A 14478-nucleotide genomic window follows, 5' to 3' on the forward strand; every position below is an offset into this window, starting at 1 on the left:
GCTAATTGTTTCAGCAACATTACATTAATAAAAACTCGATTTCAGAAATTTTCAGAATTTATCTTGCAACTTTTTTGAAATGCATAAGTTATAAATAATGTGGCTTTATGCTTTGCGATTTAGTATATGCGAATTGTGTCTTGTGCTTTGTGCTAATTTTGCTGCATCGAATTGGCAATTTATTAGCATATGTAGCTGCGCTATTGGTTGCTAGCTTATGGATCTTAAGCATCTGTGGCTGAGTGCTTACTGCGTGAGACTCAAATTTGCTAGGTCGCAGATTCGAACCCGACATAAAGCCGAGTTTTTGCAAAATCGAGGCTTATTTCTACTTTTTTTATGTCACTTGAAAGAGCTGCTTTTTGGTCATATTCTCACAAAGCACAGCTTCGCCTCTGTGTAAATACTTTATTTATCGATAGTTTTCTCAAATTGGGTTTATTTTACCAGAAAATTGTCAGTCAGAAATTCTATTTTTTCTATTTACTTGAGTTCATTGACTCTTTTCCAGCTGTCGGTTGGCTATGTTTTTACGGCAAAAAAATATAGTTTTCGAAGCTTTTTTTAAAATTATCTGTCCCGGCTCTACTTCCTCCTTACTATCTTGGGCCTTGCTGCCGTGAGTGAGATCGATGGCATCCGTTTTGTCGCATTTGGTCTCACCTTGTAGAGGCTGATGACGCTAAGACCTCTCCAACAGTGAGCGAAGTGGGAATCGAACCCAATACCTTCGTATTATAGGCCGCGAGGCGTATTCACTCAGTCACGACCGCTCTTTTTGCTGCTTATTTAAAATTAATAGACGTAGATTGTGATTACATTGGCGATTGTTCGGCACAAAATTGGCACAAAATTAATAAACATAGCCAATCAAAGATTGGAAAAGAGTAATGAACGCAAGTAAAAATAAAAAAACACTGACTTTCTTGAAAAATCTCAACTTTCGAATTTCAAAGAAAAAAAATAGATGCCCTTTAAACTCTTCGAATTTCTAAAACAATTTATGATTAAATCTTTTTGATGACATGAACCCAACTAGAGAAAACTGGATCAATAGGTAAAATTTTTATTCCGCTGGGAATCTAAACATTAAGTTCTCATTTCGAAACTAAAAATCTTTCACATTTTTTGCGTCATTTCCACGTTCGTATTTTTTGAGTGCTATTTACTTCACGTTCAGCTGATGAATTTCAATTGAATTCAAAAAGTGTATATATACCTAAGTGCATTCATAAATGCATCAGTATGTATGATTGCTCATCTGTACTTAATAGAGACTTTTAAGACTTTTCCTGAAAAAATATGTAGCCAGACCTTTATAAGAGTCTTCACTACGTTCATTACTCTTAATCAATCACCAAAAAAATCAAATTTTGTAATTAGATAAAAGAGGCGCACTGAGTACTCATTGGGTGTGTAACCATTTTTCATTGAAAATATGATAAATATCAAAATTAAACAACCCTAAATTGGTTTTAAAGGACATTTTTTCTGTGTTTTTGGGCAGTAGTTTATTTAAACTCGTACGATTTTAAGATTTAGAAGGTTTTGCGCCTTAATTTACTGAACATAGTTCAGATTTTTTTCTTAAAAGGGGAACAATTGTAGGAAATTTTGATTTCCTTGTTTTACATACATTTTTTCAATGAAATTGGAGAATTCAAAAAATTGATTGGATCATTATGGATCAATATTTCGGGATAACAAATGTTGTTAACTCGCTTGCTTAGGCTGAAAACACTTGGAGAAATGGCAGTGTCAGATGAACTTTCTGACGACCAGACACGACAATTGACCTTTGATCTTGACGTATCATACAATGCATTCATCCGGACGCTCAAAGACGAAAATAACTAGCAGAGTCAACTTATTCCTCACAAAAGAAATCAAAATTTATCAACTGCGCAATGATATTTCTGGATAACTGCAAATATTTCCGACTAAATTGTATTTATAATAGTTTAGAGTTGTTGAAATCAAATAAATTGAGAAAATATTGATTGTATTTGAGTAAAAAATCAGTAATTGAGTGGGTAGGTAGATAGCTTGCAAGACTTTGCAAAAATTTTATTCAAAAAAGGAATATAGTAATGCGTTGTTTTAGCAGTGCAAAAAATTTTGTAATTGAAATACAAACAACATTTAATGATTTCCAGTGTCTAACCTTCCATCCATCCCTGTACGTAAACATCGGCAATCGTGTCGCCACTGAACGACTTGGTTTCGAGTACAGTCTCTTGAGTGGACAACACAACCACCCGCAGCACCATCGGCTCCGGCTCACTTGGTCGGATGTCAATCATCGGCATCTTGGGGGGTCCCAACTCAGTGTCATACAGTTCCATCCACATGTACACATTTCCAACATCCCTTTAATGTGTAATAAACATGTCCTTTACACTTTAGTTTAGTTAATAGTAATAAACATGTCCTCATGCATTTCGTTTATTTAATGATCTCCATTTATTTGAATAAGAACTGGATATTCGAAAAAGTCTATTCAAAACAACATGGCCAACAGATAGTTGGAAAAGAGTTTATGAACGCAAGTAAACTGAAAAAAAAATACGGATTTATTTTTTCAAAATCTCAACTTTCGACTTTCAAAGAAAAAAGACGCCCTTACAAATCTCTGAATTTCTGGAAAAATTGATGATTGATCTTTTGATAAAAATTAACTCAATTTGAGATAACTGGATCAATAGGGAAACTTTTTATTTTGCTGGGAAATCTGAAAATTAGAATCTATTTTCGAAACTAGCAGTCGATCACGTTTTTTGTGACCCTTACACTTTCACTGTTCGATAGTGTAGTCTGTATTCCTTTCAACAAATGAAATGGACTGAACTGAAAAAGAAATCATCAGTCAAACGGCGAAAAAGTAAATTGAGACTCAACAACCTGTTAGACATGGTGAAAAAAAACGAAAAAAAAAACATCGAAAGAAAAAGACTTATTTAAGAGTCTGAACTACGTTCATTGACTTAATAAAACATATTTCAGTTGGTTTTTAAATTTGATAGTTTAATTTTTTTATTGGTTTTTTAAGTTTTGACAAAATAACTTTTGAACCAACAAAATTTTTATTCTGCGCCAGCTTAGTGGATTATTTAGAACCTTTTTTCTAACCTAAGTCGCAAATATTGGTGCCAGTTTTGGGCAGCTTTACAGCGTTTTGATAGTATGCGCATTGACATTCGAATAGTAATAAGTTTACACAGTTGATGCATTTTTAATTCATCAAATGAACCGAAAAAAGCTAATTGTTTCAGCAACATTACATTAATAAAAACTCGATTTCAGAAATTTTCAGAATTTATCTTGCAACTTTTTTGAAATGCATAAGTTATAAATAATGTGGCTTTATGCTTTGCGATTTAGTATATGCGAATTGTGTCTTGTGCTTTGTGCTAATTTTGCTGCATCAAATTGGCAATTTATTAGCATATGTAGCTGCGCCATTGGTTGCTAGCTTATGGATCTTAAGCATCTGTGGCTGAGTGCTTACTGCGTGAGACTCAAATTTGCTAGGTCGCAGATTCGAACCCGACATAAAGCCGAGTTTTTGCAAAATCGAGGCTTATTTCTACTTTTTTTTATGTCACTTGAAAGAGCTGCTTTTTGGTCATATTCTCACAAAGCACAGCTTCGCCTCTGTGTAAATATTTTATTTATCGATAGTTTTCTCAAATTGGGTTTATTTTACCAGAAAATTGTCAGTCAGAAATTCTATTTTTTCTATTTACTTGAGTTCATTGACTCTTTTCCAGCTGTCGGTTGGCTATGTTTTTACGGCAAAAAAATATAGTTTTCGAAGATTTTTTTAAATTATCTGTCCCGGCTCTACTTCCTCCTTACTATCTTGGGCCTTGCTGCCGTGAGTGAGATCTATGGCATCCGTTTTGTCGCAGATGGTCTCACCTTGTAGAGGCTGATGACGCTAAGACCTCTCGAACAGTGAGCGAAGTGGGAATCGAACCCAATACCTTCGTATTATAGGCCGCGAGGCGTATTCACTCAGTCACGACCGCTCTTTTTGCTGCTTATTTAAAATTAATAGACGTAGGTTGTGATTACATTGGCGATTGTTCGTAGTCCAATTGGCACAAAATTTTTAAACATAGGCAATCAAAGATTGGAAAAGAGTAATGAACGCAAGTAAACATGAAAAAACACTGACTTTCTTGAAAAATCTCAACTTCCGAATTTCAAAGAAAAAAAATAGATGCCCTTTAAGCTCTTCGATTTTCTAAAACAATTTATGATTAAATCTTTTTGATAACATGAAACCAACTAGAGAAAACTGGATCAATAGGTAAAATTTTTATTCCGCTGGGAATCTAAACATTAAGTTCTCGTTTCGAAACTAAAAATGTTTCACATTTTTTTGCGTCATTTCCTTGTTCGTATTTGGCGAGTGCTATTTACTTCACGTTCAGCAGATGAATTTCAATTGAATTCAAAAAGTGCATATATACCTGAGTGCATTCATAAATGCATCAGTAGGTATGATTGCTCATCTGTACTTAGTGGAGACTTTTAAAACTTTTCCTGAAAAAAAATGTAGCCAGACCTATATAAGAGTCTTCACTCCGTTCAGTACTCTTAATCAATCACAAAAAAATCAAATTTTGTAATCGGATAAAAGAGGCACACTGAGTACTCCTTGGGTGTGTACCCATTTTTCATTGAAAATATGATAAATATCAAAATTAAACAACCCTATATTGGTTTTAAAGGACATTTTTTCTGTGTTTCTGGGCAGTAGTTTATTTAAACTCGTACGATTTTAAGATTTAGAAGGTTTGAACCTTTTTTCTAACCTAAGTCGCAAATATTGGTGCCAGTTTTGGGCAGCTTTACAGCGTTTTGATAGTATGCTCATTGACATTCGAATAGTAATAAGTTGACACAGTTGATGCATTTTTAATTCATCAAATGAACCGTAAAAAGCAATTTTTTTCATGCAAAGGTCGTGTGGATGCCTTCATTTTGTTATAATCCAAATTATTACGTGCAAAATTGTGTCTATTTATGTTTTGTGCCATTTTAGCTGCATCGCACTGGCAGTTTATCAGCATATGTAGCTGCTTTATTCGAAATTTTGTTTGTCGCTGGTTAAGCGTTTGTGGCTAAGTGGTTAGAGCGTGAGACTCAAAATCACTTGATTGCAGTAGGTCGCAGATCGAAGCCTAGACCTAGCCGAATTTTTGCTAATTCGAGGCTTACTTCTTTTTTTTACACTTTCTATAGCTGCTTTTTGTTGTTGTCGCTAGTTTCTCACTCGGATCAGTTTTTTAATGCACATTGCTGAATGCATTATTGTTAAAATTTCAACGCTCATCACAGAGAACATATTCACGCAAGCAGACATTTAAAGCAAACACAAAACAGTTTTAAGGGCCAAAAAACACATTTTCAGTTCTTCCGGAAGCAATACAAAAATGTCTAGCAGTGGAAACTCCTACATGTCATTAAGACATGACATTAAGGCAACAAATGGCCGTTAAAACTTTTAAAACGATCTATAATTGTCAGAAGTACAATGTTGAGAGTTGCGTGTGGCGTCGTCATTAAGTCCCATCAAAAACGGTTCTCGTCTTTACAGCGGTCGTCTTATTTTTGGACTCCGCACCGCGTGTTACCTGTTTCGCATCTGGGGGTTGCTCAATTTGCGTCTCTCAACATGCTCCTGCACTAGATTCCACGACTGCAAAATGCGCAAGGAGAGAGCTTCTCGGATAACATCGCCTGAGTCTCCTCCGAACTCCGATTTGTAATCCGACAGTTCGTATATTTTCCCGCATATCTGAAATTAAATGCGGCTCTGAATAGATGATTCGGACTGACCGTTTAAGAGCAGTTTTACTGACATCTAAATTTCTTTTTATGTTTACCGTGTCTTTTCTTTGATTGTAAATAATTTACTCATACCACTTAAGTATTAACTTAAGTATCGATCTAACAACAAGAATCAAGTGACGTAAGTTCTAGTTGGCTAGCGTGGAAGAGTTGATGCCTTCGTGAACTCTTCGTTTCAATTTGCATCAAATCCAATAAGCTATTACTCTTTTCATAACCCGACATATTTAGTTCTAAGGGAACTAACATAGCGTCAAATATATGTCTTTTGATTTTTCATTTTTGGAATACCTCAACACGCAGTTCTCTACAAACGCGACAACAGCTCTTTGTACTAATATCGACTAGTCTACTTGGATTATCTGCATACTGTATGAGAATGTATAAGATAGCAAAGAAAGATGGTTAAAACGGAAAATATACCCTGATGATTTTAACAGAAGAAAACTGCTCCTATCAGGGCAAAGCCCTGAATGTTCCGCAACTGTTCTCGATTTGTTTTAACTGTTCTCGGGATAAATCACCTTGCGTAAAGAATGCATAAAAATATCACACGAACAGTTAAGCTAGACTCTTGTCAGAGTAATATAGTGGTGTGCCAACTCTGGGCCCACGAAGGTCCATTGATCAATCCCCAAAAGATAAAAAATTTCTTTTGAAATTTGGTCTGAATTAAAAAAAATCACCCCGAGCATATATATTTCTCATTTTCTTTGAAAGTAGGAATAAACGGATCTACTTAACAATCTCCCCCCCCCTTTTATTGTACCTACTAATGAATTTTCACTCCTATAATTTAATACAGTAAATTAGCACAAGAACTTGTATTGAGAATTCGAATTTTGCTGCATTCGAAATGGTCGAAAAATCTGCCATTTTGATCTACTTAACATTACGAGGCCAAACTGTGCATTCTCTGCATTGTCAGCGGAATCCGCACTTGGCCAAAATCAGATTTGTCGCGGAATCAGCAACATTGCTACTTTTCTTTGATCTTCTATGCTGTTTTGGATTCCACAAACAAATACCTAAATCATTGTACCGCTCAAAATCGCTCCAAAAATATGCGAATTTGCGGAATCCGCAACAGTATTTGTGGAACCCAGAACAGTTTGTGTCAAGTCCACAAACAAATGATAAAACATTTGTATCGTTAAATTGAGCTGTTGCGGAATCCGCAACTGTAAGTGGAATCCGCAAATTGTACGTGGAATCCGCATGTTGTTTGCGGACTCCATTTACATATATGTTTATATGGGGTAACGTTTATATTTATATCTTTTATTTACTACAGGTGTTCACCAACAACGGTTCACCAACAAAACATGACGACGTCTACCGGTCTCAATTAGATCTCAACTTCGATCTGACCAACTTCGTCAGGAGGGGGGAGAGATTGTTAATTAGATCCCAATATACAACTAGTTAAGGTCTGCTGACTTGGTTTTTATATTTTACAGGTATAGTATACAATTTCCGATAAATTTTTTGTGTTGTCTTCTTGATTTGTGTTTATTTCAGTGTTGAGTAATGAGCAGATGGTGGAATTACGACAGTCGATATCAGAACAATAGTAGCTGAAGTCGGGTTTGCAGAGTCGAGTGTTGAAGTAAATCAAAATGCAAAATAGCTTTATTTGAAGCTACAAGAAATTTCAAAGATACAATCAACGGCAAAGCGGAGCACCACTTGCGATAGCACATAAAAAAGCATTGTAAGCTATCAGACTAAACCCGAAAAAAAAACTAGAAAAAATGTTTTTAAAAACTTCAAAATGTTGTCTGGAATGATGTTCTGTTTGCGATAAATACAGAAAAACACAACCGACTGCGTTGAACGAAAATTAGAGCCGCAAACATTATCGAGCCGCAACAGCCAATCAAATTTGGGTAAAGCCGAGTAGAATTCAAAACAATAGATTTTAATAATAAACTGAGCTTTGCACTGAGCGACCCAGAGGGGAGGTATAAAATCGACTTTTCTGTGAAACGACCAAAAATGAAGTAAATAAGCCAATAAACTATTAGCCGAAGTAATTTAGGTCGAACAAATTTGTTAAGCGAAACAAAATTGAAATACGAAGTTATGATTAGTAAAAATTAAAATTGCAAGTGTAAATCAAAAACAAAGCAACTACAGTGAAAGTTGCGCACAGCAAAAAAAAACAATTCTGAGAAGAAGCAAGTAAACCTGCAAAACCAAGCTAAGTGTGCAAAAGGCAATCGGAAATCTGATTTCGGATTGAACCACGGTACCACTAGGAGATGAGTCCTGGTTAACACGTAATAAGTGAAGTAGCTATTTTCTCAAGAAATAAATAAATCAAAACAGAACAACCTGAAAAAAATTTATCGGGCTAGAATAAAAAAAGCAAAAAACAAAGTTCAAAAAAAACATTTGCAAACTGAGCCGCGAAATTGAGCTGCAAAGGAAAGGTAAAGTTTAATTTAAACTTCTTTGTATTGAATCAAAAAATGTTCAATAAATTTTTGTTTGATATAATTTTTATAACCGAACAAAAATGGCACACATTTTGTTTTATTGGGATATAACTAAATTGAATATATCCCGCGTTAAATTGCTTGCCAGGAGCGCAAGCAGAAAAAACGCAATTTTTCGATCAAAATTTTCCAAAGTGCCTAGAAACGCCTTTTTTTTGGCCTGTTTTTTTTTCAAAAGTTTCAGAAAATCAAAAAACTCAGACAATCAAAAAGCTCAGAAAATCAATTTGGTCGACCTAAAAAAAGGAAAATCCGGCCCCACGCGAGAAAATCCTAGATCCACCCCTGCTTTGAAATGAAAAAATCTATAAATCAGGTCCCTCGTGGTATGCAGCGTCAGCATAACGGAGTTGAATTATGAATGTTGAGTAATGACTTCACTATTCGAAATTTCGATGTAGCACAATTAATCAAACATTTTTTTGATATAGCAGAGTTGAAACGAGTGTTTTCCCGCGATGCTAATTTATGCCTGTAAAAAGATACAACTTTTTACAAAGTTTCTGTCGCACGTTTCGTTGTAAAATTTGTTTTGTTTACTTCCACACTTAGCGTTTTTCAGCTTAACAATGCTGCTCGCATCAAAAACGATGACTTCAATATCGCGCTTGCCGCCATAAATTTTCAGTCTCCTAGGCGATACAATTTGTGTCCAACAGGTTTTAATGAAGATCAATAAACTTGCCTCCAAAACTGTCTTAAAAAATTTATAAGTAATTAAAACTTCATTGCATTATTGCAAAATAGCTGTTTTTAAGTCAGCAAGCTGCAGACACTAATGGTTTTTATAATTTTTCAGGAAAAAGTCTCGAAACTTGGTTAATCGCGTTTCGGTTTTTGGTTTTGGAAGATCATTTCTTTTAAACTTGCTGACACAAACACAGATTACCGTATTCAATTATGAATTGCGCGAAAAGCTTGCATGTTGTTTGTTTCAAAAATGGATATTGGTTTTCAGACTTAAGACTGGAGTAAAAAAGATTAAATTAGACTGGAGTAAATTTTAGGGCTGAGCCATTTTTCTCTAATTGGGTTTCTTTTATGAAACATTACCAATAATTTGAAGATTTTGAAACGTGAACAGTTTAAAAAGGATGCATAATTTAGTAACTGGGATAAAATTTTCCCGTAGAACTTTTTACAATTGAACTAGCTTATTTTTTGAGCTCGAACAGTTTTCCAGACCTACAACTTGCGCCCTAACATTTGGGGTTCAATTTTCTTCAGCATGCTGGAAAGTGAAGTTTTTGCGGGAAAACTTAAGTTCAAGTTTTTCAGTCTTAAAGCATTTAAAAAAACTTCACTGGTAAGTTTTTTGAATTGTGATTTTTTTCTCCAGAGCTTTTTTTTAAGTTACACAATCAGTTTATTGTACTATGTGATCTAAATCTGTTTTGCAGTACCATAGCCTCAGAGTTTTTTTAATTTTGAATTTTTAACCAAAACTTGTATTTTCTTGCTATTTAGTTTTGCTGACTTCCCGGGTTGACCTCCATAGACTGAAAATGCTAGTCATACAATTCCCATAACTAAGTCTGTGAAAAAAGTTAGTCAAACGAATTTTAATCACTTTGAAAATCAAAACTTTTTTTCTAGTTTTCGCATTAAAGAAGGCGTATCTACTTAAATATAAGAGGAAACTTTTTTTGGCAAAAAGAGGTAAGCATACAATTTCAATGAGTAGAAAATTATAACTAGGTGTTTTTTTGATGGCGGATGGCAGCATCAAAAAAGTTGTAAAGTTGTAAATTTATCAGAAAATTTGCATGTTTATGGCGCAAAACGGATTTTTTATTCAAATAAGTATTGTCCACAAAAAGCTTTTACACGCAAAATGTAAGTTTTTGGTAGGATAACATAGACTTTGATACATAAATGTTCAGTTTTTTTTCTGTTTCTACGAATAAATGTTTTCAAAATTTCTGAAGAAGCCTATTTTCTTGTTTTGCATGTTTCTGTATGCCTTCATCAATTCATGACTAACAAAAAATTTACATTTACAAAACTAAGAAGTTCGCTACCTTCATTATATCGTTTGTCTTAGACATCTGTAATCAAGTCTTTGCCAATGCATTGTACAAGCAAGAACTTTACTGAAACCTTTGGTAACTCTAGCTTTGATTAACCAGAGTCTTTGTCCCTTGCGTTCGGTTATGACACATTCCAAAAGTTTTTTAGAAGATTATATTTAATTTTTTTTCTCATTTATTGAAAATTGCTAGTCATGCAAATTCATGAATGAAAAATTGCTAATCATAGACTTTTCTTATAATTTTCTGCACTCATGGAGTTGAAAATTATATGATGAGCATTTCTCCGTAAATAAACACTGTATGACGCTTGTTTTTCGTGTTAGCCTTTATTTCAAGAACACATAATTCATGCTTTCAAAGCATACAAAAAACGTTATTGTTTGATGAAATTCTTGTTCTGACAGAAGATAATTGCGGAAGACGTGTACTTGGGTGAGCTTTTCAGACTTTTTTGAAAAAGTGCATGCCCCATTTATTTTCACCCCACATTAAAGTTATCGATGCACCATTTTAAAACATAGAGTCATTTTGCCTGAAAAAAGTTTTTTGCATCCTTCTTAATCCCATTTAATGCAAACCCTGCTGTGAGGGGCTAAATATTTGGATGTCAATCATTTCAGTTGATACTTATAATTATTTATATTATTGAGAGTTTCTCATAACACTACTAATTGTGAGCAGGTACCTGCTTTCGGGAATAATGAAAAGAACAAAACCTTTTTTTTGGAGACTTACACGATGGCTAGACAGATTAATTCCGTTCGATTTCGTCGTAGAACATAAACAGGGAGCAAAAATCAAATTCGCAGATTACTTGTCAAGACATCCATGCGACCCCCAAAAAGCCATAAAAAATGCGATAGCTTATTCACGGTAGGTAAAATTCACGCTGTAAGAAAATCTCTTGGTTTCTGACCCAAAATTCAACCCCTTGGTAAAAGTAATAATACTCGAAAGATGCAAGAAACTATCTAAACGAGACTCGTCCATTCAGAACCAAGAACGGCAAACATGCTTAAGCACACCGACGGTTGAAGGCGGAAAGTCATGCGTTAAAAATCTGGCCAATAAGAATCGTCCAATTTGCATACCGCATAGGTCAGCCGAATCCAAGGGACGTTCAGTGTACACTGCACATCGTTCCCCTGGAAGGCGGTCATTTGAAACAAAATTAATACAACAAATCAGAAAAATGGTTGAAAGTTCAGATTGTTCTTTTTCGGTCATTGAAATTGACTCAAAACTAAGTTCCCTAATCAGACTAGACCCTAATCTTCAAAGTAGCGATGAAATAACTGTAATTAATCCAAGAATTGAAGCCATCACCAAAAAATACACGATATTCGAAAAATAACACAGTCCAATCAATTCCTTCAAAATTTCCGGTTGAATTATTTCCAGCAATAAATCCTAATCAACGAATCATGTCAATTGTACTAAGCGATTGTAAAATAAATAAGAAATCTACCTCATTACCTGAATCGTTTAATTTGAAAATTGTCGCTTCGAACATCCCGGCAGACATCATTTTATTTAAAGTTAAAGACGCATTAAAAAAGAAGACCAATTTTAAGGATTAATTTACGAAGGTGGGAAAATAATGGGCTCAGTATGCCAACGACCTCTTCCTAAAAGACATCTGTGTCTGGCTGGACGGACGACTAGTAATCCCATTACCACTGCAAATACCGGTAGAGTCACGGATCCACTTCTACCATCATGAAAAACGGAACATGTTCGAGGTTGCTCGGTATGTTTGGTACCCCTATATGTACCGCAGTCTGGCGGCAAAAACGATCTAATGTCAATAATGCAGGGATGCGGTAAGAACTCAAAACCGTAGCTACCCAAGGAAGATATTAGAAAAGTCCCCGAACCTAATGAATGTATACAATTGGTTTTCTGGGGTCCAATAAGCGATTTGAGAAAGCAGAAAAAGTATGTTTTGGTCACGACGGACAGGTTTTCAAGGTGCCCATAGGCCATGGTTACTACAACCAACACGTCGGATAAAGTATTAAAATTTCTGGAAAAATACATTAACCACCACGGGGTATGTCGTAAAATCCATGTAGACCAAGGGTCATGTTTCACGTCCAACAAGTTTTAAAGCTTCTGTAGTATCGATTGAATTGAGCTAATCTACTCCCCAGTAAAGAATCACTGGGGCACGGGGTCGGTGGAGAGAATAATCGGCAGTCTCAAAAACTTCGTGCTCACCTATGCAATCGAAAAGGAACGCAAACCTCTAGAATTAATGGTCGACAAAACGTTAGGCGGATAACGTTTCTCGAAAATGCGACTAGTAAGCTAATCCATTTTGAGGCACACCACGGTTAGGAGGCAAATACCGTTTTACGTAACCTCATGAAAAAACCAAGTCTTAAAAACCTGGATTGGAAAAACGTCCTAAAACAAAAATGTTTGTGTTGAGACGAAAACGACTCAGAGCTGATTTCGATCGCCTATTCGCAGCACTCAAACTGGAAGGAACGGTCAGACCTGGTTTACGCCCCAACACTGAGGAAGTCACCTTTTTTACTAGACACCGATCAGCAGATCGACACAGACCAGGGGGAAGAACCGCAGGGCAAACTGCCCCACCAAGGGAATAAGGAGGCCGCCGATATCTACCCGCGTACTACTAGCAAAACGCTAAACTGGTACAGACTAATAAAATCTAACATTGTATCTGAATCTAAACTTAACACCAAACTGAAAAACGGGTCTGTACTTAGGAAAAATGCCGTGACAATGAAATCAAAACCAACTGCTCCAAAGAAACGTAAACCGGCTACCGTGGCGGAGATGTTAGCAAGCGCAAGGCGGGGAGTTCCGCGAAGCCCTAAGTCGAAGCGGCCGAAAACTGTAAAGACTGAAAAAGTAAGGGTAATCGCCGAACCATCAGACGACTCAGACAGTGAAGATTATCGGCCATTGAACACTATCCCATTGCGACTACCAGTCGAAGTTGCGGCGCGAGATGAGGCAATTGCAGCCGACCAAGGGAAGAGCGGGGCGACGACGCATGAGAAACGGGCGGCGGCTAAAGTACGGAGTACGAAAACGAAACGGGCGAAGGAAAATCAGAAAAGACCGGCACTATTTCAAGAGAATGCCTCTCGAACAGTAGCCACGAAGAGGGAGATTTGGAGACGCAGAGCGACAGTTCGGGAACCCGAAAAAGAACGAGGTGACGCAAACCTGGGGACAGAAGGGGAGAGGTGATGATTGACTCCATTACTGAAAAACCTCAAGGGGCGGAGGAAATTCGAAGAATCCAAGGGAGGTGGAAAACTGATTTCAAATTTTTCAAAACCTTGTAACCCAGGGAGAGGGATGGCCATAAGCCTATAACTCAAAGCTGTTTCAGTGTTGCTAATTTTTGCAATAAATTTAAATTAATATGTATTCAAATTTTACAGGCGTAGGGAAAAGTGGGCTACATATTTGGATGTCATTCTTTTCAGTTGATACCCATAATTATTTATATTCTTGAGAGTTTCTTATATCACTACTAAGTGCGAGCAGGTACCTGCCTGCCAATCCATCTAGCTCTGCCTAAATTTTGACCTCTAATACATTGAAGAAACAAGTTGAATTTACTCCTACAGACCGTACCGTTTTACTAACTCTTGTTACTGCCAATTTATCTATAAAACCGCAAGTAAAAAACAGTCTGCGCACAAAATCCTTTACACATTCTTTAACAGAAGTTTAGAGGTCGGACTGAACCTTTTGAGAAGTCAAATAAAGGGTCTTTATTCTCGCGGCAATCAGGTTGGGTAGGCCTGTCATTATTTAAGCGGCGATCAGTGTTTGTTGGAAGCCTTTTCTGTTTCAAATTCGTTTTATATACTTTAAGTTCTTCAAAATTGTTGTCCAGTGAATTAACGTCCATTTTTCGATTTCGAAACGAAGTTTACGATTGACGCGGCAGTTAATTGAATTCTAAAGCAATTTTATATTATTGAGCAAAACTTGCTACCAATTTTTGCATTTCTGGAAATAATTTAATCGCCCTTAACTGAAAAAAAAAATCACATTATATTTGGAATTTTTTCTATTTTTATTTTTTTCAG

The sequence above is a fragment of the Symsagittifera roscoffensis genome, chromosome 9 (assembly GCF_963678635.1).
Source record: "Symsagittifera roscoffensis chromosome 9, txSymRosc1.1, whole genome shotgun sequence".
Lineage (NCBI taxonomy): Eukaryota > Metazoa > Xenacoelomorpha > Acoela > Convolutidae > Symsagittifera > Symsagittifera roscoffensis.